The 5,000-nt window shown below is 39.5% G+C and overlaps 1 non-coding gene across 1 annotated transcript; it reads right to left on the reverse strand.

Annotated features, from left to right (window-relative positions):
* Positions 1 to 393: 393 nt before the first annotated feature.
* Positions 394 to 466, reverse strand: TRNAR-UCG (transfer RNA arginine (anticodon UCG)). Its single transcript has one exon. It is a non-coding gene; the product is annotated as a tRNA-Arg (tRNA).
* Between the last annotated feature and the right edge of the window lie 4,534 nt (positions 467 to 5,000).

Genomic DNA, 5,000 nt, shown 5'->3' on the forward strand with positions numbered 1-5,000 from the left:
CGATCCTTTATACATTTTGTGTAGTACTTTTCTTACTCGGAGGCAAAATCAGCACTTTAACTGCCCAAATCATACAGATTTTACACATGTACCACTCTATGCACACATAGGCACACACCTTGCAGTTCTTCTACACACACTTAAGCTAAAAACCCATTCTGTCACGTCAAAATTCTGCAAACCTATTACATATTCAGTGCGTCGGCATAGAAGCACTTTTTAATGCCACTAAAATGCACAAGTAGTTAGACTGAAGATGCAACCTGAATGAGTTTACATTATGTACTCCACTTTATTAATGATTAGTAATGAGAAAGTGAGGACTACAAGAGTATTGGAAAAGACTTTTTCCACTCTGAATGTAAAGCAGATTGTGTGACCATTGGCCAAAAATGACCACGAAGGGACTCGAACCCTCAATCTTCTGATCCGAAGTCAGACGCCTTATCCATTAGGCCACGCGGTCATCCGTTCACCTGAGATGATTTTTATCATGTAGGTGGTATGCATGGATGGAGAACATATTATTGAAAGGTATTCAGGTTTACATCCCATAGTGTTCTTTCAGCTCTTTTCGCTGGAAGCACTTTTTTGGAATCTATATATTGAGAATTTTATGAGTACGATATGCTTTTGTTTTCCTTTTTGCATACAAACCTCTTTCCTCATGAGTTTAAAGCTCATTTGTATGCTCTACATAGCTCTGGACGTTTCCAGACGTGGAGTGAAACTGTTTTGAAAGTAGTACAAATTGCTCCTTCCTGCATATGCTAATTTTTCACACTCACATAGGTTGTATAAGTTTTATGAATCCTGGCTTGACTTATTCAAGTAGCTGAAAGCCTGTCACCACCTCTAGAAACAAGATTCACACCAATCCAATTCAAATCATTTTTTCCAAAGGAATATGTTCTGGCCGGTCGAAAATGCATCTCACAAAAATAGGCATTTAAAAATCTACTTTGCAGTTTCAGAACACTAACATGACTGTGAAGTGTACACAAGTAAAACGGGACAGTTTCAAAGTACCTAATCCCTCATAAACTTCTGAGAGGAAGCATGTAATAAATCTACCTAATTTTCTGGAAAAGAAAGAGGGAGGATTTTTGTTATCACCTCAGATGGGACTCAAACCCACAATCCCTGGCTTAGGATGCCAGTGCCTTATCCATTAGGCCACTGAGGCACACATGCATAGCTCTTTTCTAGAGGCATTATTTAAATGTATTCTATGGTCAGACACCGGTGTGTGCACACAGGGCATTTCTCACTTCTCTCTATAAGTAAACTTCCCCTTTTCATCCTCTTCCATCCCCGACTTTAACGCTCTCTTCTATGCTATAATGGAGACTTTGCAATTTTAGCAAGTGGAGAGAAATTGGAGAACCACTTTCGACTCCACACTTCTTCTTCACTTACTTCTTTTCTCAATATACTGGGCTTAGAAAATGGTATCAAGCCATCCTTATCATCAGTAGGACACGGAAAGAGGCACTAAGTCTCCTAACCAAGTTCAACCACACTCTGCAACTTAACCATTGCACTACAAATTAGGCAACGGGGGCATCAGCAAAGGCAGCCAATGTGCCGATCCTTTATACATTTTGTGTAGTACTTTTCTTACTCGGAGGCAAAATCAGCACTTTAACTGCCCAAATCATACAGATTTTACACATCTAGCACTCTATGCACACATAGGGACACACCTTGCAGTTCTTCTACACACACTTAAGCTAAAAACCCATTCTGTCACGTCAAAATTCTGCAAACCTATTACATATTCAGTGCGTCGGCATAGAAGCACTTTTTAATGCCACTAAAATGCACAAGTAGTTAGACTGAAGATGCAACCTGAATGAGTTTACAGTATGTACTCCACTTTATTAATGATTAGTAATGAGAAAGTGAGGACTACAAGAGTATTGGAAAAGACTTTTTCCACTCTGAATGTAAAGCAGATTGTGTGACCATTGGCCAAAAACGACCACGAAGGAACTCGAACCCTCAATCTTCTGATCCGAAGTCAGACGCCTTATCCATTAGGCCACGCTGTTATCCGTCCACCTGAGATGATTTTTATCATGTAGGTAGTATGCATGGATGGAGAACATATTATTGAAAGGTATTCAGGTTTACATCCCATAGTGTTCTTTCAGCTCTTTTTGCTGGAAGCACTTTTTTGGAATCTATATATTGAGAATTTTATGAGTACGATATGCTTTTGTTTTCCTTTTTCCATACAAACCTCTTTCCTCATGAGTTTAAAGCTCATTTGTATGCTCTACATTGCTCTGGACGTTTCCAGACGTGGAGTGAAACTGTTTTGAAAGTAGTACAAATTGCTCCTTCCTGCATATGCTAATTTTTCACACTCACATAGGTTGTATAAGTTTTATGAATCCTGGCTTGACCTATTCAAGTAGCTGAAAGCCTGTCACCACCTCTAGAAATAAGATTCACACCAATCCAATTCATATCATTTTTTCCAAAGGAATATGTTCTGGCCGGTCGAAAATGCATCTCACAAAAATAGGCATTTAAAAATCTACTTTGCAGTTTCAGAACACTAACATGACTGTGAAGTGTACACAAGTAAAACGGGACAGTTTCAAAGTACCTAATCCCTCATAAACTTCTGAGAGGAAGCATGTAATAAATCTCCCTAATTTTCTGGAAAAGAAAGAGGGAGGATTTTTGTTATCACCTCAGATGGGACTCAAACCCACAATCCCTGGCTTAGGAGGCAAGTGCCTTATCCATTAGGCCACTGAGGCACGCAAGCATTGCTCTTTTCTAGAGGCATTATTTAAATGTATTCTATGGTCAGACACCGGTGTGTGCACACAGGGCATTTCTCACTTCTCTCTATAAGTAAACTTCCCATTTTCATCCTCTTCTATCCCCGACTTTAACGCTCTCTTCTATGCTATAATGGAGACTTTGCAATTTTAGCAAGTGGAGAGAAATTGGAGAACCACTTTCGACTCCACACTTCTTCTTCACTTACTTCTTTTCTCAATATACTGGGCTTAGAAAATGGTATCAAGCCATCCTTATCATCAGTAGGACAGGGAAAGAGGCACTAAGTCTCCTAACCAAGTTCAACCACACTCTGCAACTTAACCATTGCACTACAAATTAGGCAATGGGGGCATCAGCAAAGGCAGCCAATGTGCCGATCCTTTATACATTTTGTGTAGTACTTTTCTTATTCGGAGGCAAAATCGGCACTTTAACTGCCCAAATCATACACATTTTACACATGTACCACTCTATGCACACATAGGCACACACCTTGCAGTTCTTCTACACACACTTAAGCTATAAAACCCATTCTGTCACGTCAAAATTCTGCAAACCTATTACATATTCAGTGCGTCGATATAGAAGCACTTTTTAATGCCACTAAAATGCACAAGTAGTTAGACTGAAGATGCAACCTGAATGAGTTTACAGTATGTACTCCACTTTATTAATGATTAGTAATGAGAAAGTGAGGACTACAAGAGTATTGGAAAATACTTTTTCCACTCTGAATGTAAAGCAGATTGTGTGACCACTGGCCAAAAACGACCATGAAGAGACTCGAACCCTCAATCTTCTGATCCGAAGTCAGACGCCTTATCCATTAGGCCACGCGGTCATCCGTTCACCTGAGATGATTTTTATCATGTAGGTGGTATGCATGGATGGAGAACATATTATTGAAAGGTATTCAGGTTTACATCCCATAGTGTTCTTTCAGCTCTTTTCGCTGGAAGCACTTTTTTGGAATCTATATATTGAGAATTTTATGAGTACGATATGCTTTTGTTTTCCTTTTTGCATACAAACCTCTTTCCTCATGAGTTTAAAGCTCATTTGTATGCTCTACATTGCTCTGGACGTTTCCAGACGTGGAGTGAAACTGTTTTGAAAGTAGTACAAATTGCTCCTTCCTGCATATGCTAATTTTACACACTCACATAGGTTGTATAAGTTTTATGAATCCTGGCTTGACCTATTCAAGTAGCTGAAAGCCTGTCACCACCTCTAGAAACAAGATTCACACCAATCCAATTCATATCATTTTTTCCAAAGGAATATGTTCTGGCCGGTCGAAAATGCATCTCACAAAAATAGGCATTTAAAAATCTACTTTGCAGTTTCAGAACACTAACATGACTGTGAAGTGTACACAAGTAAAACGGGACAGTTTCAAAGTACCTAATCCCTCATAAACTTCTGAGAGGAAGCATGGAATAAATCTACCTAATTTTCTGGAAAAGAAAGAGGGAGGATTTTTGTTATCACCTCAGATGGGACTCAAACCCACAATCCCTGGCTTAGGAGGCAAGTGCCGTATCCATTAGGCCACTGAGGCACGCAAGCATTGCTCTTTTCTAGAGGCATTATTTAAATGTATTCTATGGTCAGACACCGGTGTGTGCACACAGGGCATTTCTCACTTCTCTCTATAAGTAAACTTCCCATTTTCATCCTCTTCCATCCCCGACTTTAACGCTCTCTTCTATGCTATAATGGAGACTTTGCAATTTTAGCAAGTGGAGAGAAATTGGAGAACCACTTTCGACTCCACACTTCTTCTTCACTTACTTCTTTTCTCAATATACTGGGCTTAGAAAATGGTATCAAGCCATCCTTATCATCAGTAGGACACGGAAAGAGGCACTAAGTCTCCTAACCAAGTTCAACCACACTCTGCAACTTAACCATTGCACTACAAATTAGGCAATGGGGGCATCAGCATAGGCAGCCAATGTGCCGATCCTTTATACATTTTGTGTAGTACTTTTCTTATTCGGAGGCAAAATCAGCACTTTAACTGCCCAAATCATACACATTTTACACATGTACCACTCTATGCACACATAGGCACACACCTTGCAGTTCTTCTACACACACTTAAGCTAAAAACCCATTCTGTCACGTCAAAATTCTGCAAACCTATTACATATTCAGTGCGTCGATATAGAAGCACTTTTTAATGCCACTAAAAT

This window comes from Triturus cristatus, chromosome 4_1 (assembly GCF_964204655.1).
Source record: "Triturus cristatus chromosome 4_1, aTriCri1.1, whole genome shotgun sequence".
Lineage (NCBI taxonomy): Eukaryota > Metazoa > Chordata > Amphibia > Caudata > Salamandridae > Triturus > Triturus cristatus.